We start from the raw sequence: 25903 nt of genomic DNA on the forward strand, positions 1-25903 counted from the left end.
TTTCATTTTCTCCATAAATAAAACTTGTATTAGAGTGCAGCAATGTTTTGTCAGCTTGACATCCTCTAAGAAAAACGAGTTCCCTAGCAATCTACATAAGTTTTAATTAAGATTTCCAAATGTTTTACAAATATGGCATATGTAAATGCCACATATATTTCAAAATTGATCAAAAACTGTATAAATGAGCAGTATTACACAAGTAGCAGTGTGCTGTGGCTGTATATCAGCACTGGTGGGAGCAGTCAGATTCGAGAAACAGTTTGTGTTTTAAAGTCTTCAAATGCTAACTTCTCGGTTCCTCTTATCTGATTGGATGTTGCATGTTGTTTTTTTCATAACAACCAGTACAGCGAAGAGACAACATGTCAGCATCGTCAAGTGGTATTGCTAAAGGAAAACAATTGTTTTTAACGTCTTAGAAGCAGACATTTATGAGGGTACACTACTTAAATAATAAGTGATGTCTTGTACAGTTTGCCGTCAGTTTGGCAGGTCAGCCATATTTTGTTTTGGAATAAAATACCTGCACATTTTGCTACTTTTGTTTGCAAAACACTTAAAATTTTGCTCATTATACATTTATTACATTTTTTAAAATCTTTAAATTCTAGATTTGCAAACATTTTGACACAAATATTTATTTATTTTTTTTTGTGGTTAAGAAATAGCTATTAAGAAATACATATTTAGCCACTATGCCCCTCGCTGCTGGAATCAGCTTCCAGAAATGATCAGATGTGCTCCAACATTAGGCACATTCAAATCAAGACTGAAAACACATCTGTTTAGCTGTGCCTTTACTAAATGAGCACTGTGCTGCGTCCGACAGATTGCACTATCATGTTTTTCTCTTCTTCTTCATTCTTTCATATCACATTTTACCTGTTTTTATGTTTTGTTTTGTTTTTACGCATTTTTATTATTTGTTTTTATTTTTATTTTACTTGTTTCTTTTAATCTTGTTTATGTAAAGCACTTTGAATTGCCATTGTGTATGAAATGTGCTATATAAATAAACTTGCCTTGCCTTATTAACTTTTTTTTGATAGGGCCAGTGAAAATATTGGCGGGGCAAGTAAAAATCTGAACCACTGGTCCGATTGGGCCAGTAGAAAAAATCCTAAGCGTTGAACCCTGAACAGTTCTGCATGCAACACTTTTTTCAGTGAACTTGGAATGCCTGATCACTCTTTGTTTTTAGACAATACAGGGGCACCATTAACAAAGCCATCTTTTTTAAATACCCCTGATACATAAATCAACCAACAAATGACTCTCATATCATCGTCTGTGCGTATTAAGCCAAAACGAGTAAGTTAACAGAATAAAATCCCACACTTCAGCTTGGTAATCGATTGTGTCGTCTCAAATGGATCCTGGCTCTCTCTTTCCGTCTTTGTTTAACATGAAAGTGGCCTCTCTTCTCACTGATAGAGAGCGATTGTGGAGAGAATGGCCTGTAATGCGGGGAATTATCAGAGGGCATATCAGCTGTCCCACATCACCTCTCTAACTCGCTTACTGCTAGAAAGGGTCTTGCATCGCTGGCCCGGCGGCTACTTAAAACGCCCCTCCAATTCCCTTCTCAACTCCACTGAGTGCAGCAAGCGGCAAACAGCACGTTTTCTACATTAGCACACAGACGTTTGCTTTCGCCACCGACAGCTCCGGGCTGCTTGGTCACTTTAGAGAGGTAAAAATTTAGCTGGATTAAGCTGTGCTCACTAGAGTTTGACTATGCGAAATTCTGCCGTAGAGCAATGGGAAAAGTGGCTCAATTAAACTAGATTAGACATCGATAAGGCCAACGATTGCTCCATGTTTACAGTTTGTGTAAAGAGGTCACATTTTGTTCCCCAATTTCTGCTTCAAGAGTTGACACTTAGCTGATGATTATTTATAAAAGCTTCTTTGGCGTACTGTCCCGGGAGAGAGCCCTGAGCTCATGAGATACTCGAGCCCAGGGCTCCCTCCCGTTGCAAGGCGGGAGGGGAGTTTGAGCTCAGGTAGATCTCGAGAACTCCCCTGCTGTAGTAACCAATGAACAGTAAGTGATTGCTCTTGAAGATAACTATGTACTAGAAGCATATCTATTTAGATTATTCAATTAACTTAATTGCATGTTTTTAGGCGGTGGGAGGAAACCGGGGAACCCGGGGAAACCCACGTGAGCACGGGGAGAAGTGCAAACTCCACACAGAAATGTCTGTTGGTTTGAGACATTCTTGCTGTGAGGCAACAGTGCTACGCACTGGGCCACCGTGTCACCCATCTAAGAAGGAGGAGTAGGGGTGGAAGGGGGGACTCTTCAAAACGAAGATAGCAGTGGAATGAAACCCAGGGTCTTTATAGTAGTTTAGGAGTCATCTGATTGGAGCGTAGTGAATCGGATAATGCGGATCCAGCCGCTAGCAATCATAAGCACGTGATCCTCTCGAAATTTGTTTATACATAAACTTTAATTAACAAAGAATTTTTTAGCAGATTTCAAATCATAATAGTTTTAATAACTCATCTCTAATAACTGATTTATTATATCTTTGCCATGATAAAAGCAAATAATATTAGACTAGATATTCTTCAAGACACTTCTATACAGCTTAAAGTGACATTTAAAGGCTTAACTAGGTTAATTAGGTTAACTAGGCAGGTGTATTTAGGCAAGTTCATGGTTTCCGCTACATTCATTCTTCCGTGACGCGGGGCGCCACACCCAAATTCATCCTGCCACGGCTACATTACAGCTTCTTATTCAAAATATCCTGTCGTTTTTTAAATAGCGGGTTAAAATTGCACCGAAAACATATGAAAAGGTAAGTGAATAATAACAGCGCGAACATTTCTGTGACCATAGTAGTGCTGTGCATTCTGTTTAAACCCTTTAAGGTGACGTGCAGACTGACTGACAGGTGCGTGAGACCAGCAAACATGGCGTAGCTTTCAGTAATGATGAACATGGTTTCCATTATTATACTTTATTTATAGATAAGGGTCTGTGGCTCTGCATATAAAGACTTTATCTTGCTGGAGTTTATAGCCGTTTCACTTTACTTCAGGATGCATTAATGCCGCGGTCCGCTCCGCAGGTCTATCAGAGACATTCATATATATTCCTATCAAATCTAATAAATGTTGGAGACGTACTCGGTACATAAACGCACTAAATCACACTTCAGCCGCATTTATTTGAGGGCGCACAAAAAATTCTGCACTTGAGCAGCGTATATTTGAGGGTGCGCAAGAAGTTTTCTGCACGAACAGAGGAAATCGGCGCTCAAGCAGAGATTGACATGCTCGTAGGCTATTACATGAATGTGATCTCGACTTAATACTGCACCCATGACATTTGTCAATGAAATAACGCCACATGTAGTAGTAGATCTGTGTAAAATGCTCAACAGAGTGTGCCGCCACAGCTTGAAAATATCCTAGAGGAAACACTGAAGTTATTGTGTAACGATGGTTTGTTCTGTAGACTATCGGAGAAAAAATAGCTTAAAGGGGCTGATAATATTGACCTTAAAATGGTGTTTAAAAAATGTAAAACTGCTTTTATTTCAGCCACAATAAAACAAACAAGACTTTCTCAAGAAGAAAAAATATTATCAGACATACTGTGAACATTACCTTGCTCTGATAAACATAATTTGGGAAATATTTAAAAAAAAAAATTCAATGGGGGCTAATAATTCTGACTTCATCTGTTTAAACGTAGTTTGTTAAGCTATATTATAAAAACATGATCATTTAATTGCATATGTTTCTACTGTTGAATCCTTATCTAATCACACCATTTCCCTTTTGCACGATCGATGCGTTTTTTGAGGCTTTGCCGCGAGATGCAAAGCGAGTTAAGTTTTCTTTTTGTCTAAGCTGCTGCTTTAATAAAGTGTGGACCACCACAATAACAGGAAGTTTATGACTCAGACTCTCAGTTGCATTGTCATGTCTCACACCAAATCATAGCTTCAGCACGCAGTCATCGCAGCCACTGATGTCTTTCTCTGCCAAAAATCAATATATTCATACTGCAGCCTTCTGAAATGCCTCGCAGCACGTGTTGTTATTGCAGACATATACTAAATGCACCAAAGCCCTTATTTATTGTTACTGGTCCAACGCCAGAAAGTAATCGACCAATATGCTGTCCTTGACTGAATCACTTTCTGTTTGGTGACTCACCCTCTTTCTTTAATTTTTATTCCACGCCGTGCGCCGTGGATCACAAATGAAAGCAAATCAGTAACAGTTAAAGAGAGAACAAGATTAATTCGCTTGAACCGCTTTCCCTGCCTAATGCGTTTCATTTGATCTGTTGTATGTACATGTAATTTATCGTTGCCTTTTTTTACATGCGAATGATTAAAGGGAAGGTGCGGCGTGGATGATGAATGTGTCTGGCTGGATGTTCGTATCAGCAGTCCTGTATCATTAGCATTGTGGGAAATGATGAGTCACTCGCAGTTTAACCAGTTCCTGCTTTCCACTGTAGAGACCATGCATATACCTTATTCCTCTTGTTTTCCTTCTCCTGCAAACAGATCTAACGCAGCAGGTTTACTTCCTACGGGCTACAAATGAGGAAGTTATCGGGGATGACGGGGAGTTCGGGAAACTGACAAGGTATAAAGCTGAGCCGGCCATGTGGAGAAATAATGACCTGTGAAACAAACACAGAAGGGGTTGTTTGAAAGAGTTCACTCTTTTTCACTCGCACAACCCAGTTTAAAGGAACAATCCACTTTTTTGGGGGGGAAATATTTTCATTTTACAGCTTCTATAAAGTTAAACAGTTGAGTTTTACCACTTTTCTATCCATTCTGCCAAATTCCGAGTCTAACAGGAGCATTTGTTAGCTTAGCTCAGTGGTTCTCAAACTTTTTTCACCAAGTACCACCTCAGACAAAAATTTGCTCTCTAAGTACCACAATACTGACCGCTATTAAAATGCAGTAGCATGTTTTTTTAATCTTTTTTTAAAATTTTCATTGCTTTAATTGCTAAACTTTATTTTTCGACTCTTTTTGTTTCTTTCCTTTTCTTCTACTCCTCCCATTCCTTTTCTGTTTTTTTTTTTATTATTATTATTTTATTTTTTCCTTTCCTCTTTTACTTACTACTACTATTATTATTATTATTATTATTATTATTATTATCATTATTATTACTTGTCCTCTCCCTGGTTTCCCAACCTCAACTCCCCCCCCCCCCCCCATCATTTATATCATTAATGGTATTACTTTTACTTTTGTCATCAGTATCATCATTATTATTATTACTGTTCTGACCTGTCCTCCTGTTATCTTTTCATTATCATTATTATAAGTATTAATACCATTATCATTATTAAGGTTGCAGTAGTTGTTGCTGTAGTAGTAGTAGTCGTCTTCATTGTAGTAGTATCGATTGTAATTGTGATTTATTGAAGTAGCAGTTCCTGTAGTAGTTGATGTCGTTGGTATAGTGGTAGCAGAAGTAGTAAAGGTGTCGTTGTAGCAGTATTAGTAGTAGTCGCTGTTGGTATTGTAGTAGTAGTAGTAGTAGTAGTAGTAGTTGTAGTCATTGTAGTAGTATTGATTGTAATTGTGATTTATTGAAGTAGCAGTTCCTGTAGTAGTTGATGTTGTTGGTATAGTGGTAGCAGAAGTAGTAAAGGTGTCGTTGTTGCAGTAGTAGTAGTATTAGTCATTGTTGGTATTGTAGTAGTAGTAGTATTAGTTGTTGTAGTCATTGTAATAGTATCGATTGTAATTGTGATTATTGAAGTAGCAGTTCCTGTAGTAGTTGATGTCGTTGGTATAGTGGTAGCAGAAGTAGTAAAGGTGTCGTAGTAGTAGTCGCTGTTGGTATTGTAGTAGTAATAGTAGTTGTTGTAGTCATTGTAGTAGTATCGATTGTAATTGTGATTATTGAAGTAGCAGTTCCTGTAGTAGTTAATGTCGTTGGTATAGTGGTAGCAGAAGTAGTAAAGGTGTCGTTGTAGCAGTAGTAGTAGTAGTCGTTGTTGGTATTGTTGTAGTAGTAGTAGTAGTAGTAGTTGTAGTTGTAGTGACTGTAGTAGTATCGATTGTAATTGTGATTATTGAAGTAGCAGTTCCTGTAGTAGTTGATGTCGTTGGTAGTGGTAGCAGAAATAGTAAAGGTGTCGTAGTAGTAGTCGTTGTTGGTATTGTAGTAGTAATAGTAGTAGTTGTAGTCATTGTAGTAGTATCGATTGTAATTGTGATTATTGAAGTAGCAGTTCCTGTAGTAGTTGATGTTGTTGGTATAGTGGTAGCAGAAGTAGTAAAGGTGTCGTTGTAGCAGTAGTAGTAGTGGTCGTTGTTGGTATTGTAGTAGTAGTAGTAGTAGTAGTAGTAGTAGTTGTAGTGACCGTAGTAGTATCGATTGTAATTGTGATTATTGGAGTAGCAGTTCCTGTAGTAGTTGATGTCATTGGTAGTGGTAGCAGAAGTAGTAAAGGTGTCGTAGTAGTAGTCGTTGTTGGTATTGTAGTAGTAATAGTAGTAGTTGTAGTCATTGTAGTAGTATTGATTGTAATTGTGATTATTGAAGTAGCAGTTCCTGTAGTAGTTGATGTCGTTGGTATAGTGGTAGCAGAAGTAGTAAAGGTGTCGTTGTAGCAGTAGTAGTAGTCGTTGTTGGTATTGTAGTAGTAGTAGTAGTAGTTGTAGTTGTAGTGACTGTAGTAGTATCGATTGTAATTGTGATTATTGAAGTAGCAGTTCCTGTAGTAGTTGATGTCGTTGGTAGTGGCAGCAGAAGAAGTAGTGAAGGTGTCGTAGTAGTAGTCGTTGTTGGTATTGTAGTAGTAGTAGTTGTAGTGACTGTAGTAGTATTGATTGTAATTGTGATTATTGAAGTAGCAGTTCCTGTAGTAGTTGATGTCGTTGGTAGTGGTAGCAGAAGTAGTAAAGGTGTCGTAGTAGTAGTCGTTGTTTGTATTGTAGTAGTAGTAGTAGTTGTAGTGACTGTAGTAGTATCGATTGTAATTGTGATTATTGAATTAGCAGTTCCTGTGGTAGTTGATGTCGTTGGTAGTGGCAGCAGAAGTAGTAAAGGTGTCGTAGTAGTAGTCGTTGTTGGTATTGTAGTAGTAGTAGTTGTAGTGACTGTAGTAGTATTGATTGTAATTGTGATTATTGAAGTAGCAGTTCCTGTAGTAGTTGATGTCGTTGGTAGTGTTAGCAGAAATAGTAAAGGTGTCGTAGTAGTAGTCATTGTTGGTATTGTAGTAGTTGTAGTTGTAGTGATTGTAGTAGTATTGATTGTAATTGTGATTATTGAAGTAGCAGTTCCTGTAGTAGTTGATGTCGTTGGTATAGTGGTAGCAGAAGTAGTAAAGGTGTCATTGTAGCAGTAGTAGTAGTAGTAGTCGTTGTTGGTATTGTAGTAGTAGTAGTAGGAGTAGTTGTAGTTGTAGTGACTGTAGTAGTATCGATTGTAATTGTGATTATTGAAGTAGCAGTTCCTGTAGTAGTTGATGTCATTGGTAGTGGTAGCAGAAGTAGTAAAGGTGTCGTAGTAGTAGTCGTTGTTGGTATTGTAGTAGTAGTAGTAGTAGTTGTAGTGATTGTAGTAGTATTGATTGTAATTGTGATTATTGAAGTAGCAGTTCCTGTAGTAGATGATGTTGTTGGTATAGTGGTAGCAGAAGTAGTAAAGGTGTCGTTGTAGCAGTAGTAGTAGTCGTTGTTGGTATTGTAGTAGTAGTTGTAGTTGTAGTGACTGTAGTAGTATCGATTGTAATTGTGATTATTGGAGTAGCAGTTCCTGTAGTAGTTGATGTCATTGGTAGTGGTAGCAGAAGTAGTAAAGGTGTCGTAGTAGTAGTCGTTGTTGGTATTGTAGTAGTAATAGTAGTAGTTGTAGTCATTGTAGTAGTATTGATTGTAATTGTGATTATTGAAGTAGCAGTTCCTGTAGTAGTTGATGTCGTTGGTATAGTGGTAGCAGAAGTAGTAAAGGTGTCATTGTAGCAGTAGTAGTAGTAGTCGTAGTTGGTGTAGTAGTACCAGTAGTAGATGTCGTTGATATAGATGTTGTAGTAGCAGTGATTGCAGTAGTAGTAGTAGTAGTATAATAAATTAATATATATACAACATTTGCTAATTTTTCTTCAGTTTAGCCTCTCTTACAAAGGTCACCACAGAGGAATGAACCGCCATCTATTCCAGTTTATGTTTTGCACAGCGGATGCCCTTCTAGCCGCAACCCAGTACTGGGAAACACCCATACACACTCATAAACCAAGGCCAATTTAGTTCATTTGATTCACCTATAGGGCATGTGTTTGAACTGTGAAGGAAACCAGAGCACCAACACAGGGAGAACATGCCAGCATACATTTCCTTGCTCTGTTTAACAATGTATTTAAAATATGTCTTATTTAGATAATAATTAAACTATCAAATATAATTTTAAAAATTATGTTTGTTGTATTTTGTAAGCTAATAATTATTTTATAATTTTTTTATTTTTTTATTATTATTAAATTATTTCTCTTTCCAATACAGTGTGTTTGAGGGATAAATCAGTGTTCTGCTTTGCTGATATGACATACTATCCCAGATTTATTTTTTTTTTTTTTACTTTAAGACATATTTAATTCATGTTTTGCATATCCAGTTACAATCTGGTTGCATTTATGCCACTAAAACACCCATGGACATCGATTTGTACACTTCAATGCAAACAACATTTATGAGCGGCTTGAAATCCATTTCAAATCACATTCCTGGAGATGCATTTCAGACAGACCAAGCGCTCTGTATGTGAAGTGCATTTTATATCACACACTTCCTACAATAATAATGAGCAACACAGCAAACCCCACCGCACTCTTCCACATTCACTCATGATGTAAACACAGGACAGATTTCCAGCTCGTTGCACCAAATAACCGCACAAGTCACTTGGGAGCATGCTGATGCCAACCGATATGAATATTTGTCATAAATTGACTGCTCTGGCCACAAACACACACAGATACGATTTCATCACTGGTAAATAACGCCAGCCTTGTGGGACGAAATCAATGTGTCACAAACTTTTCTGCAACAATAACACTTTTGCATCTGTGACCTGCCTTTCATTTCTTTAGCTCTGAGCAGACTGAGGCTATTGGACATATTTCAGAGGTAGGAAAAACAGTTTCGCCCATTTACAATTACATTTGATTTATAACAGAAAGCAATGGAAGCGAACAAAAAAATAAAACACCAAAAATACACTCACCGGCCACTTTATTAGGTACACCAACTGCTTGTTAACAAATTTGTAATCAGCAAATCACATGACAGCAACTCAATGCATTTGGGCATGTAGACATGGTCAAGACGATCTGCTGCAGTTCAAAGTAAGCATTAGTATGGGGAAGAAAGGTGATTTAAGTGACTGAACGTGGCATGGTTGTTGGTGCCAGGCGGGCTGCTCTGAGAATTTTAGAAACTGCTGATCTACTGGGATTTTCACACACAACCATCTCTAGGGTTTACAGAGAATGATCAGAAAAAGAGGAAATATCCAGTGAGCGGCAGTTCTGTGGGCGCAAATGCCTTGTTGATGCCAGAGGTCAGAGGAGAATGGCCAGACTGGTTCCAGCTAATAGAGAGACAACAGTAACTCAAATAAGCACTCGCTACAACCGAGGTCTGCAGAAGAGCATCTCTGAACACACAACATGTCCAACCTTGAGGCAGATGGGCTACAGCAGCAGAAGACCACAGCGGGTGCCGCTCCTGTCAGCTAAAAACAGGCTACAATTCACACAGGCTCACCAAAATTGGACAATAGAAGATTGGAGAAACGTTGCCTGCTCTTATCAGTCTCTATCTCTGATGCCACATTCAGATGGTCGGGTCAGAATTTGGCATCAACAACATGAAAGCATGGATCCATCCTGCCTTGTATCAGCGGTTCAGGCTGGTGGTGGTGGTGTAATGGTGTGGGGGAGATTTTCTTGGCACACTTTGGGCTCATAGTACCAATTGAGCATCGTGTCAACTCCACAGCCTACCTGAGTATTGCTGCTTACCATGTCCATCCCTTTATGACCGCAGTGTCTCCATCATCTGATGGCTACTTCCAGCAGGATAACACACCATGTCATAAAGCCTGAATCATCATCAGACTGGTGTCTTGAACATGACAATGAGTTCACTGTACTCAAATGGCCTCCACAGTCACCAGAGCTCAATCCAATAGAGCACCTTTGGGATGTGGTGGAACGGGAGATTGGCATCATGGATGTGCAGCCAACAAATCCACAGCAACTGCGTGATGCTATCATGTTAATATGGAGCAAAATCCCTGAAGAATATTTCCAGCACCATGTTGAATCTATTACATGAAGGATTAAGGAAGCTCTGAATGCAAAAGGGGGTCCAACCCGGCACTAGTAAGGTGTACCTAATAAAGTGGCCGGTAAGTGTGTGTGTTTATATATATATAACACTTCAAAATAAAAGCCACTATCCAGCACCATTCTACAGCATTGAAAAGCTAACTATGTTCGATCATATACAGAAAATGTCTTGAGAGAGAGTAAATTACGGGGTCATTCTCATTTTCGGGTGAACTATTCCGTTAACAAGCGTATTGGAAGCCTGGGTAAATTGATGAAAAGAGGTGTGACTGTTCAGCTCATTAAAGACCAGTCGTGCTTCAGTGTTATTTCCCCTTCTCATTTAATTTGGTGGAAAGTATGGTGCGCCGGTGTCCTGCAGTGATTTACATCTCTCTCCTAACCTCAATCTCTTCTTCCGTCATCTGTTATTGACTGATCTGTGCTGGTGTTTGCCCTCCGCGTTCACTCGTCTCTCACTGGCCAGATTTTTCCCCAGGGCCGCCGCTTCAGTATCCCTCATTGCTGTAATTGAAACAGGTTTTCTTGGCCTGCCTCCATTAAATCATGCCTTTGTTCTGTGATCCTTCAATTAGCTCCAGCACTTCATGTCCTGTCAGGAGCTGAATTATTTGATGTCTCAATCTGCCTTCTCTGCCTTTCGCCATCGCTTTGGCCTTTTATCGTTTCTCCGAAGGTAATAGGAAGGAAACATGGCCTCGTTTTGAGCAGACGGGTGACTGAGAGAAACATCATCTCCGCTGTGAGTGTCGTGATTGAGCCGAGAGTGATTGAGGCAACATGATATTGGACAAATCTGACATTGCCATATTTAGTTTTGCTGCGATATATTGTGATATGAATATCACCAGATGATTTGAATAGCTCTGTTTGGATGATTAAACCTATTTTATATGCAGTGCATCAGCATAAACAGTATAATAAAATACTAGCAAATATACAGTGCATTCGGAAAGTATTCAAAGCGCTTCACTTTTTCCAAAACCTTTTTCCTAAATGGATGAAATCCATTTATTTCCACAATATTCTACACACAATACCCCATAATGACAATGCAAAATTAGATTTTTTGTTTTTTAATTGTTGCAAATTTATTAAAACGAAAAACGCTGAAAAACACATGTACATCAGTATTCACAGCCTTTGGCGTGAAGCTCTAAACTGAGCTCATGTACATCCTGTTTCTCATCATTCTTGAGATGTTTCAGCAGCTTCATTGGAGTTCACCTGTGGTCAGTTCAGTTGATTGGACATGATCTGAAAAGGCATACACCTGTCTATATAAGCTCCCAGGGTTGACAGTGCATGTCAAAGCACAAACCAAGCATGAAGACAAAGGAATTGTCTGTAGACCTCCGAGACAGGATTGTCTCGAGGCACAATGCTGGGGAAGCTTACAGAAACATTTCTGCTGCTCTGAAAGTTTCACTGAGCACAGCGGCCTCCATCATACGTAAGTAGAAGATGTTTAACCACCAGGACTCTTCCTAGAGCTGGCCGACCATCTAAGCTGAGTGATCAGGGGAGAAGGGCCTTAGTCAGGGAGGTGATCAATAACCCGATGGTCACTCTGTCTGAGCTCCAGCGTTCTTCTGTGGAGAGAGGAGAACCTTACAGAAGGACAACCATCTGTACAGCAATCCACCAATCAGGCCTGTATGGTAGAGTTCCTCACTCCCCGCCTAAAATTTGCCAAAAGGCATCTGAAGAACTCTCAGACCATAAGAAACTAAATTCTCTGCTCTGATGCGACTGAACTCTTTGGAGTGAATGACAGGCGCTACATTAGGAGAAAACCAGGCAGCATACACCACCAGGCTAATACCATCTCTACAGTGAAGCATGGGTGTGGCAGCATCATGCTGTGAGGATGTTTTTCAGCAGCAGGAACTGGAAGACTAGTCAGGATAGAGGGAAAGATGAATGCAGCAATGTACAGAGACATCCTGAATGAAGACCTGCACAAGAGTGCTCTTGACCTTAGACAGGGGCGACAGTTCGTCTTCCAGCAGGAAAATGACCCAAAGCACACCGCCAAAATATCGATGGAGTGGCTTCACAACAGCTCTGTGATTGTTCTTGAGTGGCCCAGCCAGAGCCCAGACCTAAATCCTATTGAACATCTCTTTAGAAATCTGAAAATGGCTGTACACCGTCGCTTCCTATCTAACCTGATAGAGCTTGAGAGGTACTGCACAGAGAAATGGGCAGAAATTCCCAAAGACAGGTGTGCCAAGCTTGTGCATCATATTCAGAAATACTTGAGGCTGTTTGTATGTGTTTGTATGTGTACACAACATGTTTGTGTGTGTGTGTATATATATATATATATATATATATATATATATATATATATATATATATATATATATATATATATATATATATATGTTAGTAATTAGTAAACTATTACTAATAATAACAACAATAATAATAGCAAAAACAATATCACTACTACCCCTATCACTACTACCACTTACTTACTAATAATGAGCAGCTAATTAGTGATTTACTGAACTAAAAGTCTTAGTTCATGGTTTATTAATAGCGTGAATTGTACATTGACCTTTTTTAATTCCAAAACATGCTCATTATAAAAGATGTGCATTGAAAACAACTATACTTATGCATTTCCTTAAATGCATTTTGAAATAAATAAGCACGCAATTGACCCCTGTGCCATAGATCAGGCTGGCAGACATGAAAAAGACAATGTAATCTCCAAGAGAAGCAGCAGGAGGGAAGGAGTTTTTTTCCGTCTCCTGCACAGCTGTAGCAGAGCGGCGAGCAGCCAAGCCAAATATGCAGACCTGCCAGACTGAATTACGCCCATGAAGCGGAGGATTGTCTCTGCTAGTCCCGCTAGTTACTTGGTCAAAGCATAATTGATTTGAGGCGGGAGATCCTGATCGCTTCGAGAAACGCTCAACCACGCATCCAGGATGAATCATAAATTCAGCATTTCATAACGCGCCTCGATTCTCAGGCGTCCAGCAGATAGTGAGCAAATGCATGGAAATAAACCTTGATGAATGGGCCGAGTAAAAAGGGGGTGGCCTATTATGCAAAAATCACTTTTATAAGGGGTTTAAACAGTAGTGTGGCAACAGTGTGTGAAGAGAGTGAGCCTCTTAATGGTAAGATAGATAGATAGATAGATAGATAGATAGATAGATAGATAGATAGATAGATAGATAGATAGATAGATAGATAGATAGATAGATAGATAGATAGATAGATAGATAGATAGATAGATAGATAGATAGATAGATAGATAGATAGATAGATAGATAGATAGATAGATAGATAGATAGATAGATAGATAGATAGATAGATAGATAGATAGATAGATAGATAGATAGATAGATAGATAGATAGATAGATAGATAGATAGATAGATAGATAGATAGATAGATAGATAGATAGATAGATAGATAGATAGATAGATAGATAGATAGATAGATAGATAGATAGATAGATAGATAGATAGATAGATAGATAGATAGATAAGCAACCGTCAGCCAATTCAGTTTGTCACTGACCGGATTATAAGTGTGGAGTTTTAGGATGCTCAAATGAACACTGTATGTTGCAATATTGGCTCATTCTTGAAACGTAGCCCTGTGAAAATAGGATTGGCAGAATCGAAGAAATGCTGGATTAAGATCGTCTAGGGCAGGGGTGTCAAACTCAATTCCTGGAGGGCCGAAGACCTGCACAGTTTAGTTCCAACCCTGCTCCAACACACTTACCTGTAGGTTTCAAACAAGCCTGAAGGACTCAATTAGTTTGATCAGGTGTGTTTAATTAGGGTTGGAACTAAACTGTGCAGAGCTGCGGCCCTTTTGGAACGGAGTTTGACACCTGTGGTCTAGGGGGTCGAATCGAGATCCCGATCTTTTTTCGATTAATTGTGCAGCTCTAATATATTATATGACAAACTTGCCTTATTTAACAAATAAAGTTAATCTAATTGGATATACATTTTAAACATTGAATTAAAGATAAAAAGATATTTTTTTATTTCATATAATAAGATTTTAGTTATGATACTCCCAAAATAATTCCGCAGAAATCCACAGACTTTTACCAAAATTCTCTGCAGAAACAGCAAAAAAAACGTCCACAGATTCCGTCTGGCCATATGTAGCTCTGGCTCCATAATTCACGATCTCCAGAAGTGTATATAGGGCCACGTTTTCAGAATAAGCTCATGTTCTGATTATAAATGTCACATTAAGCTGAAAACTAGTAACTTATAAAATATATATCTGGTGAAATATTATAGAAATGAGTTATTAAAACTGGCGAGGCAGTGGCGCAGTAGGTAGTGCTGTCGCCTCACAGCAAGAAGGTCGCTGGTTCGAACCTCGGCTCAGTTGGCATTTCTGTGTGGAGTTTGCATGTTCTCCCTGCGTTCGCGTGGGTTTCCTCCGGGTGCTCCGGTTTCCCCAACAGTTTAAAGACATGCGGTACAGGTGACTTGGTTAGGCTAAATTGTCCGTAGTGTATGAGTGTGTGTGTGTGAATTTGTGTGTGGATGTTTCCCAGATATGGGTTGCGGCTGCATCCGCTGCGTAAAATACTTGCTGTTGGCGGTTCATTCCGCTGTGGCGACCCCGGATTAATAAAGGGACTAAGCCGACAAGAAAATGAATGAATGAATGAGTTATTAAAACTGTTTAGAAATGTGTTTGTTACGATTGACCGGGTGGATGGAGACAAAAAGTGTCACAGAAGCCGCTTGTGAAAGTGAAGAGTGATTTATTTTGCACAAAGTGAAAACAAAAATCCAGCAAAAAGGTGAAAGTGACAAAATAACAATAAAGAAAAATAAACTATACAATATTTACAATGTATATACAGGCTTGTTCAGCTAAATCAAGGAAATGACCTGAACAAAATCTGTTACCAATACTCTGACACAAACACAACCTTATACAACTACCCACTTCGAGTGAATGTTTGGGGCCATTTTATAGTATTGGCCCCGCCCATGGGTTCAACCATTTTAAGGGTAGTAGGTTGATATGTAGACAAAAAAAAAAAAAAAACATAAAAAGACATTCAACAAAAGTATAAATTAATGCAAGTAATTGAATAAGCATACAAAACTCAAAATACAACACAACAAATAACCAATACCAATTTAAACAACAAAAGTGTGATTTGCATTTACTGACCAGGGGGTTGTGACCCTGATGATGTCATGGAAAATGGCTGCTCCAAAGTGAAGGCGGGAAAAATCTGTATAAATGGCTTTGTTTGAAAGTTAAACAGGTTTGATGCTGAGAAATGGAAACTGGTAAGTATATGTAAACTCTCTATGTTTGGTTAATAAATGATGCTTAAAAGAAAATGTGTCTGTGGTTATTTCAGTGTTGATATGGGCTATTGTTTGATATAAAAGTGAAATTATTGCATAAACACAATGCTAATCTTGACAGAAAAAACAACATATACACATAACACAAACGCACACATGCACAATACAAATAACACAAAGGTCCATGTTTAAAAGTATGTATTTTATGTATGAGTGCAATGTGATGTGTGTTTGTTAGTCACAGTGTCTTTAGTTTTACACTGTGACAGTGTAAAAAATTATTTGTTAAACAGAAATTGGGGAATAAAATGTACAGGGAGGCTAATAATTCAGGAGGGCTAATAATAAATAAGTATATTTGCTTGTATTTGAGTCACATCAGTGTTCAAAACTCGAGTCACAATGTTCTGAACAATTTAATGAGTTATTACAGGACAACTTTGCGTTCTTGAAACATTAGCAACTCTTAGTGCGTCGTTCAAGCAACAAAAACTGAATAATTTTGGGGCCTTAACTTTGCTGTCCTGCATTCTGGACTGTAATTATTACAACAGCGACAGTGTTGAGGGCAGCATTCGCTCACTAAGCGGCGACCACTGGCTCTGCTGCGACCCAGCAAACGTTGTAGTGGTCAGCTCTGTCGCCTTAGGCTGGAAAGTTGTGGCTTTTCCATGCGAGCCAACTTTGAGTCAGCCCGCTCCTAAATCTAAAAAAAGCGGGCTCGCCGGTCAGACGGGCCGACCACAGAGACATCAGTCCTTCTGCCAGCCCATAACAATGCAGGTTCAGAGAGGCGCGCTGTGAAAGACATTAGCTGGGAATAGCTGGCGATCGTGACCGCGTTTATGGGAACAAATATCTGGCGTTTTTCTCATTGTTGTTGTTGTCGCCGCTGTCTTTTCATCCCCACCTCGCTCTGTTCTTCCACATTTTAATAGATGGCTCTCGTTTGATGAGGTTTTGCCATCTCCTCCCTGTGTTCTCTTTAATTGGGTTTTCCAGTAGGGTCTCTGCGTGCCGGAGAGGATCGCCTGACTCTGACCACAGCTTTGAAAAACACTAAATCCATCTGCAGTGTTTTTTTGGAGAGCTGGAGATACGTCAGATGTAGAGAAAGATCGCTTCGTCTGCCAATGGGGCACTTCTGCTGTGCATCGCCCAAAAACAATCAGGCGCCATGCTAGAAAGACTTGATATTCATCAATAGGGCTGGGTTTTTCCTGACATATTTGGCCATTTGATGGTATGCAGACATTTCTTTGTTAAATATTTCCCAAATGATGTTTAACTGAGGGCGACACGGTGGCATAGTGGTTAGCACTGTTGCCTCACAGCAAGAAGGTCGCTGGTTCGAGTCTTGGCTGGGTCAGCTGGCATTTTACATGCAAATATCACTTTTTGGAAGTCTAGAAGTCTGTGAATGTTTTATATATTGCTTTTCTCTCTCCTTTTTTCCTCATCCTCGATTAGCAAGGCTTCTCTGGGCTTGTTTGGCGAAGGCAAGGTTATGAATAGCGGTGTGATTTTGTGAGGAATGAGCGCTCAGGTCTGGTCACCAGCGTAGAGTAATGAAGTGTACATGCATCGGCCGCCCGAGGGACACGCTCACGCAGAAACAGCCGATGACAGCGGTTCACGCAGAAAAATATGCTTGTTGATTGCAAAATAATCCAGAGCAGATGAAGCGGCAAATTTTCAACTGCTTTAACATTCATCAAACACACAGCAATGTGTCTCTCACACACACACACACACACACTCAGAGGGATTCACCTGCGTTTACACTGCAGTTACTGAAGGAGTGTGAGGTAAAGCACAGCTGCGTTACATCAGCACAATCACTGTCAGCACCAACACAACTGATGCATTACTGTACAACTCACTGTCTGAAGACCATTTGCAAACTATTTGGTGCCAAACACCCCCAAATGTGATGAACGGAAAAATTAAGGGTTTTTATTAGAGCTGAGCAAGGGTCCATTATGATTAATCGCCTCCAAAATTAAAGTCTGTTTTTTCATGTGTGTACGGTGTAAATATTTATCATGTATACCGTATATAAACACACACATATATATATATATATATATATATATATATATATATATATATATATATATATATATATACACACATATATATATATATATATATATATATATATATATATATATACACATATATATAAATATATATATATACATATATATATATATATATATACATATATATAAATATATATATACATATATATATATATGTATATATATATTTATATATATATATATATATATATATTTTATATATATATAAATATATATATACATATATATATGTATATATATATTTATATATATATATATATTTTATATATATATATATATATATATATATATATATTTATATATATATATATATATATATATGTATATATATATATATATATATATATATATATATATATGTGTGTGTGTGTGTGTGTGTGTGTGTATATATATGTATATGTATATATATATATATATATATATATATATATATATATATATGAACGAACCACCCCCGACGGCCAAAAGGTCCAGATTTAGTCCTTTTAATTATTTTATGTAATTTAGTATTAATTTAGTAATTTAGTATTATATTAATATATTTATGATATAATTAATACAATATATTTAAATATATAAATTCATTATTTATTGTAATAAAGTGTTATTTTAAATAAATAATTATGGCCAGTAATTCGAATTCTATAGAGCCTCAAAGCCACAATAATGTAACGCGAGGCACATGACATAACCCACTGAGTGGTAACATTTAAATCTTTGATGCGATGCTTCGGTGGGACTATAATCTGATGTAAGAGAAGTCTTCTTTTACTACTGTATTGTTTTTAAACAGAGAAACATTTTACAGGTCACTTTTATTCTAAATCTTGGAGCTTATTCCAGAAATAAAAATGAGCAATAAAAAGGTGTGAAGCACTAGAAGTGGACTATATTAAATTCATTTGAATATATTTTGGCTTTTGGTGATATCCAGAAATTTTCAAATGTACTTTTTTTTACCAAAAAGGCTAGAAAAACTCTGAAGAATTCATTACTATTATTCATTATTATTGTTTTTTATATTATTATTATTGTTATTATTATTTTTACATTTTAAGTATATATTCAAGTATTAAGTATATATATATTTAAATGGCCAAATTGTGACTGAGGACATTTAAACGTGCTGGTCACATTTATAATAGTAGGCTAGTTTTTTTTTTTTACTTTAACAGATTGTTATTTTCTTCCTAATGATATATAATGTAATAAATTTGTATTTTTAAAAATTTGTCTTGTTTTAATTTTTTTATTGCAAATTTTTAGGAAATATTTTTAAGTACATCAAAAAGTGTGGTTATGATGACATTTGACTAGCCAATCCAGCAAAAAAAAAAAAAAAAAAAAGTATTGCTTAAAATGTCCCTATAACGCAGTATTTAAATCTCATAGTTAAATAGAAACTGCGGCATATAACTGCAAAAAGGTCCACTTTAAAAAAAAAAAAAAAAAAAACACCCCTTTCATCAGGCTGGCTACGGGCCTGAGTAAGCCAGACTTAGTTTTTCAAATTTAATTAAAATGAACATTAAACAATTAAGTTGTCCCACAACTTTTTTTTCCTGTTGATTTTTCATGTTGAAAATTGAAATTTGCAGTTTGAAGTGCATCTATGACGAAAGCTGTCATAAGATAGCAATAAGTTCAATAGAAATAAATTCATAAGATAGCAAAAAAAAAGGGTACTGGAATTTACCAGGTTAACCATTACCAGGTTTTAGCACCGTGATTCACAACACTAATGCACATAATATATCACAATATGTTACTTTTCCCCACATTAAGAAAAATAAAAGGTCCAATGTCCAATAATACACACACACACACACACACACACACACACACACACACACACACACACACACACACACACACACACACACACACACACACACACACACACACACACACACACACACACACACACACACACACACACACACACACACACACACACACACACACACAAATGCTGATTCATGGATCTTTTTTTACAGTGTGTACCTCTCTATTACACAACCCAGACCCAAGCTGTGATAGCATAATATCCTTTGGCTAAAACATGTCATTACTACCCACGTCAAGTTGGTGTCATCTGTTATCAGTCCTACAACCAGAAGATCAATAACGGATCTAAACACTCTGAGAACGTGAACGACTGAAGACTTAAATGAAGGAATAAATCAATAGCAAACAAGATATCGATCTGCCATCGGCTTATGATTCATTGCACATCCCAGGGTCTGGTCTGAATGCGTGATGAATCAACATTACTCAGCAACCCGACTCATAACTTACAGATGAAGAGCAAAAGATGATCAGAAACGAGCAGGGACTTTATTTTCCCCTCCGCCATGCTTTAGCGCCGCATTCCCTTTATGAATATACACATCAATAGGCTCGACTGAAAACATAACAGCGAATAAAATATCCAAGACAAGAGAGACCGGAGGAGCTGTGATGTTTTCATTTATACATTTTGATGTGCGACATAATCAGGGTGTTTTATGTTCCAGACATCAGTGTGAGATGGAAATATACGCCGTTGAGGGAGGTGTAATTTATATATCATTCCTAGATTTGACAGCAAAAGCACTGGGATTCATTTCCTCACACATAAGTAAACCTACGCAGATCTGTCTATTTTGCTGAAAGAATTACGCAAAATTTCCTTGGAAAGCCAAAATATTCGTCTTTTTTCCCTCTTAAAGGGCCATGAAACCCCCTCGTTTCAGCAGGGTGTTTTCACACCTCTACTTTGGAAAAAGTCAGAAAAGTGGGCGTGTCCAGCTCTGTTTAGGGGGGAGTGTCGGAGGAAGAAAAGAGGCATAGTGTGGGAGTGTCTATTTGGACACACTTACTTTCATAGTCAAAACACACACACACACACACACAAACAGAGGGGACAACGTGACTGTGTTTACATGGACATCTGTAGTCAAATTATTTGCCAAATTATTAAATGGTGGACTTTAACTGCAGTTTGGCTCTTTCATTCAGGGAATTCATTCATGTCCCTCGCGACAAACAAGATATTTGATTCGAGGAGCTGCTCTAAGCTTGTATTTTTCATGCAATGTTTGATACCGCACGGCGAATGAGAGAAAAAAAACCCCTCCGCATGTCCCGCAAACTTAGATGCACACAGCAGGTAGTGTCAGAAAGCCGCGTGTGTTATTCCGGTCACTAAATGCGGTGAAAATCCTACACGAGGTAAAAGTTTGGTTGTGGTGCTAACATGTTTACACTCGGTGCAATGGGTAACTTAGTTCGATACGAACAAACTGAATAAACAAAGAGCACTGGTCGCTCACTTACCAAATCTGTAGAGACAGGACAATCACCAGCAACTAGAGCCGCGTCTTTATGAAGAGGAGACTAAAGCGAATCCGGATCTCAGCGTTTGCAGATGAGAACAGCTCTCAGATAAACAATGTTCCTCCTTAGACACGTAAGTTATTGTTGTCGAGCGTCGCGTACACTGTTAATCCAAACGTGACTCTGAGCTCTCACAGAGAGAAAATGAAAACAAAACCTAACTGCAGCAAACAATAAAAGCAACACTTCACGCTTGTTTTGCCAACACAACGTGGCGTCTCTGTCGTCTAAACACTGTGACAGTAATGAATATTAATGAAGTTGCACAATAGAGCGCGCTGATTGGTTTGAACCAAGCTTTTCTCATGCATTAATGCAGCACACTGTAAGATGTAATAAGACACACTCTGGCACAGACGTCCAGTCTGCGCGCTGGAATACACGCTATTATATCATGACCGTGACGCAGATTCAAAAATTAGTTTCAAACCGGAAGTACGAATTTGCTTGAAATAACGCAAAAACAACCAATTTACACTTTTTAGTGAAATATAGGTGTCCTAATAGTGTTTTTAGCAGTGTGGGACACATATACGACTGTCAACAGCTCAAAACATGTGTTTTGGTGTTTCGTGACCCTTTAAGGGTGGGTTAAGGTGTAAGGGGTGGTCAACAGTGTATTTACAAATGTAACTACAAAAGTTAGTTATAGATGTAATTACATACATGTATTTAATCAAGCATAAGTACACAGTAAATACATGTATTTACACAATAAGTACATTGTAACAAACTATTAGTTCCTATGTAAGTACATATTAGTTAAGGCCACTTAATATAAAGTGGGACCCAACTGCCTCCTTTCATTTTCAGTGAAAATACGAAACATACCCTCTCTTTTGCTGAATATCAGTTTTAATAATCAATAATAGCCATTATAAAAGTATAAAATGCAATAAGTTTAAACATTATAGGAAATAAAGGCAAGCGATCAGTCAATATGTACGTGGTTACATTAATTATTAACTTATCTTTGCCCTCAGCCAAAACACGTGACCTAAGAACAAGTAATAGATTCAAAAGTCGGGGAATATGTCGTTTGATAAAGACAACAAGATGAATGAAATATCACGTTTAACAAAAATAGTGATATTAGATCCTGCGGGAGATGCCTGATGAGCAGTCCGACGAGCACAGCTCTCATCTGGGTATATAGGCTGCAGCGCATGCCAGAGAGTGTGTGTGTGGTCACGTGATGTGCGTTTCAGTCGTTTTGGTGTGGACGGAGAGCAGTTCAGAAACGCTAGTATGGACGCGGATCATTTTCATTCTAAAACGCCGTTTTTAAACTAAAACGCACTAGTGTGAATATATTGGCATAAGTTGCTTTGGATAAAACCATCTGCTAAATGACTAAATGTGAACGTAAAAGTCAAAGTGTGCCAAACTTTATCACCTTCTTAGACTTGCAAGAAAATCCAGTTCTTCTCCGGCAGGGTTTGCAGACACTTATTCAACAAACTGCAACACAAGCACTCAATGACAAGAAAAAAGTGCTGCACTAAAGTTTCAAAGTAGGCCAGAAGAGTACAAGCTGGATTTCAGGTCACGGATAAATAAAATATGATATGAAGTATTCAATAAAGCATGTTATTTTTCTTCACAATACAGTGAGAACATTAAAAGTAAAAGTGATATTTACTCTTCTGACAGAAAGCTGATTAAATTAAATGAAAATGAGCACCATGGTTTGTAAAACACTTTATAATAATGTGTTTGCATTAGTGAACTTGATGCAGATACTCACTGACTATATGTACCATACATTGACGTCAGTAATCGAGTTATAATGAATGACTATACCAAAATAAAACTATAAAACACTGTTTATTTAATTAGCATTTTTCTTTATTGTATTTATTTATGACTGCAGATTGTTTATTATATTTAATGCAGATGCCCTCGCCAACAGAATCTTCCTAAATTAATCTACAAATGTAAAATGTATCCAAATACAGATAATCAAATACATTTTATTCATATCACAATGTATAAATGGCAGAAAAAACAAATATGAGTTGTACAACATCACAATACTAACTGTTGTACAGCATTTATTATTCATAGTTCAACATAGCAACTGAGGCATTACTCCTAATCCAGAGTTAACATTAAGTAATGCACTGTGAACTAACTAATAACTAAATGTTCCGTTAACTAGCATTAACAAAGATAAATACTGTAATAAATGCATTGTTCATTGTTTCTTTGTGTTAGTAAATACAGTCCAGAAAATAAGCATTGAACAAGTCAGATTAAATAAGTCAGAAAACATATTTCTGAAGGTGCCGTTGACTTGAAATTTACTTTGGTAACAATTAAAGAAACTCATATATGCAAAGAAAACAAAACTAATTAAAGCTGCAAGCAGCACTGAAAGGGACCTCACACCCGAGTTCACCACCGCCTGGTGGCCTTAGGATGACAGAGAACAGCGCACAATAATAATTTGAGCTGCACTGTAAAAACTGTAAAAATGCTGCAGTACAAATCCGTAAACTGGTTAACAGTATGTTTCCCTAATATATACAGCGAATAACCGTAAATTGACTTTCCTAGAATTCCCTGCATGGCACATCACTTTTTATGCATTTGGTTGACATTAATACGGATCTTTTTAGTTGTTTCCCCATCAGTTATGTACATTAAAGATTTATGTTACATCCAATGTTGATAAATGTTTTTTTCATAACTTTAATTTTATGTGTACTGGTGTTTAGTAGCTGTGTGAATGACACTGAGCACCTTCTACATGCTGATACTCTTTTCTGCTTGTGGGAGAAGTTGATTGTGATGAGCATTGGCTCATTATGTAACTTTCTCATCACCACCTGCATGTGGGTGTGCTAACGTGTCTAACTGTGTAACAAAAGATGTGTAGATGTTGATCATTCAAAATACACACATATTATCTCGATAAATTATTAAAATATGGCTATTAACCGTAAAAATTTAAAATTACTTTTACGGTTTGTACCGTGTTTTTAACGGTAAAGTACTGGCAACCACAGCTGCCGTTTTTTTTACCGTAAATTTTACGGATTTATTTTTTAGTGTGATATATGTTAAAAAACATCACAGATTTATGCCAAACATCCTTCTTTCAGCAGGTGGTGCTATGAGTGTAGCGCAATTTTGGCATGTAGATGCCTTTAGGAGTTGAATCTCATCAAACATGTGATTTTTCAGGCAGATCAAACATTGTTTGGCTGAGTTATAAGTAATTCCTCCTCAACGGCGGAGCACTGAACTTTGTCAGTACGCCGTCAATACGCCCTTCAGCAAAATTCGAAATCTTCACAATTTAGCATCACAAAGGCTTTCAGACTAATCTAATGGAAAATGGATTCGATGTGAAAAAAAATTGTGGGAGGAGTTTGTTACACTGTAAAATAAGTCATTTCCTGTTGCCAACTTCCTGTTTCATGGCGAATCATCAGAGTTTAAGAGGCCGCCGCGGACATGCTCTTCGACGAAAACTCTAGATCTTCACAATTTAACATCGCCAAGGCCTTTAGATGAAAAAAGCCAGTTTTGGTGTTGATTCGATAAAATCCCTAGGAGGAGTTCGTTAAAATACAACCCCTGGAAATGGCAAAAACGCCACTTTTTCATTTAGTCATTGAGCAGACGCTTTTATCCAAAGCGACTTACAAACGAGGACAAGGAAGCAATTTTCGGCACAGGAAGTTAAAAATATCTGACTTTCTGTTTGGTTTGAAATTTCGCTCCAAGTGACTTTTTTTGTAGATTTTGATGTGTGTGCCAATTCTCGTCCGTGTACTTGAATCGCAGAGCGGGGGCCAGTCTGTCAAATGTGCATAGGGGGCACTGTTGAGTCATTTTGCTACGCCTACTTCCGAAACCCATAACAAACGTAAATATCTGCTATTTTTGGGGCGTCTGCAAAGTTTGGTGAGTTTTCGAGCATGTTTAGCCCCACTAAAATCGCAGTTCATTCTGAAGGCGGAGGTGGAGCAATTCCAATAGGGCCTACGCACCGTTCCGGTGTTCGATCCCTAATTAGTTTACAGATGAATGTCATGCATAATAAATGATGCAGAAAAAAAAGTATTGAACACATGAAGAAAGGGATGTGTAGTTCAGCAGTGAATGCCCATACAGCAGCTGAAATGTCTCAGTAGTTCTCCAGCAACCCTCTGCTCTTCCTCAGTGTAAATGACTATCAGCTGCTTCAGTCCAACATCTATATTAGCAGGAGGTTGAAGAAGATGAAACCAGGGTGGACATTTCAGCAAGACAATGATCCAAAACACAGCCAAGAAGACTCTCAAATACTCTTAAAAGAATGGCCCAGCCAATCACCTGATCTAAATCCAATAGAAAATACAGAATAAAGCTCAGATTTGATAGACGAGACCCACAGAACCACCAAGGTTTTGACATTCTGTCTGTGAGAAACTCACACCTAAGCAATACATGAGACTTCATTCTCCACATACACTCTCAGAAAAAAAGGTACAAAATTGTACCTTTTAGGGTACAAATGGCCCGTCACTGGGGTGGTACCCTTAAGGGTACAAATTTGTACCTCTATTTAAAGGTACAAAATTGTACCTTCTACATTTGTACCCTTTAAGGGACAATTTTGTACCCCCACCGAAGGTACAAAAATGTACCTTTTTATATTATATAGCATTTTCAGGGTACTGACCCAGGCATTTTGATCCTTTGGTGACTGGATGCACAAATAAATAAATAAAA

The 25903-nt window shown here is 37.8% G+C and overlaps 1 long non-coding RNA gene across 3 annotated transcripts in view; it reads right to left on the reverse strand.

Annotated features, from left to right (window-relative positions):
* Nucleotides 1–3628: 3628 nt before the first annotated feature.
* LOC141379179 (uncharacterized) overlaps nucleotides 3629–25903 on the reverse strand; it is a 41694-nt gene continuing 19419 nt past the window's right edge. Inside the window, exon 3 of one of the 3 annotated variants that reach the window (XR_015517278.2) lies at nucleotides 3629–4663. This is a non-coding gene — a long non-coding RNA (uncharacterized LOC141379179). Of the gene's footprint in view, nucleotides 4664–23010; nucleotides 25510–25903 lie in introns of those variants that run through there. The other 2 variants (XR_015945469.1, XR_015945470.1) reach the window with 2 other exon arrangements.

This window comes from Danio rerio, chromosome 19, assembly GCF_052040795.2.
Source record: "Danio rerio strain M-AB ecotype USA chromosome 19, GRCz13ab, whole genome shotgun sequence".
NCBI lineage: Eukaryota > Metazoa > Chordata > Actinopteri > Cypriniformes > Danionidae > Danio > Danio rerio.